Here is a 567-nt window from a genome sequence, read left to right as displayed (position 1 = left end):
AGGGTCTCCGATCCCTATCCGGAACCCCGCCGCCGGCCGCTCAGCAGACAAGCCCGCCGGGCGTGCCGATTTCAAGCCTGCCGGCCACAGCATTCCCAAGCCCGCCGGCCGCTCCGAAGTGTAGCCCGCTGGCCATTCCTCAGTCAAGCATGCCGGCCGTTCCGATGTCAAGCGTGCTGGCCGTGCCGATGTCAAGCCCGCCTGCCGCGTGGTTCACCCTTAACCAAAGGAGGAGGATGAGGAGAAAAAGTCTGTTCTCCGCCCTCATCCTAGCATTCCCAAGCCCGCTAGCCGTTCCTCTGTCAAGCCCGCTGGCCGTGGCTCAGTCAAGCCCGCCGGCCGTGGCTCACTCAAGCCCGCCGACCACACCTTTCACCCCGAACCTAAAGGGGAATCGAAGGAGGAGAAGGCGGTCGGCTCCAGCCCCAGAGCTAGCTCCAGTGTGGGCTCCAGCCCCCGAATCCAGCCCAAAGAGGGCTCCTGTTCCTGAGTTTAGCCCACGGAGGGCTCCAGTCCCCAAGTTTATCCTAGAGAGGGTCCCAGTCCCCGAGTTTAGCCCAGAGAGGG

General features: G+C 64.2%; 1 protein-coding gene across 1 annotated transcript in view; it reads left to right on the top strand.

Moving 5' to 3' along the window:
- The window catches only part of LOC107739517 (glutamate receptor ionotropic, NMDA 2D-like), a 48,227-nt gene that overhangs the window by 28,768 nt on the left and 18,892 nt on the right, over positions 1-567 (top strand). The window lies entirely within an intron of this gene.

This window comes from Sinocyclocheilus rhinocerous, unplaced genomic scaffold (genome assembly GCF_001515625.1).
Source record: "Sinocyclocheilus rhinocerous isolate Xijiao unplaced genomic scaffold, SAMN03320098_v1.1 scaffold314, whole genome shotgun sequence".
NCBI lineage: Eukaryota > Metazoa > Chordata > Actinopteri > Cypriniformes > Cyprinidae > Sinocyclocheilus > Sinocyclocheilus rhinocerous.
Note: the sequence above shows the minus strand (reverse complement) of the source record. Positions and strands in the feature narration are given on the sequence as shown.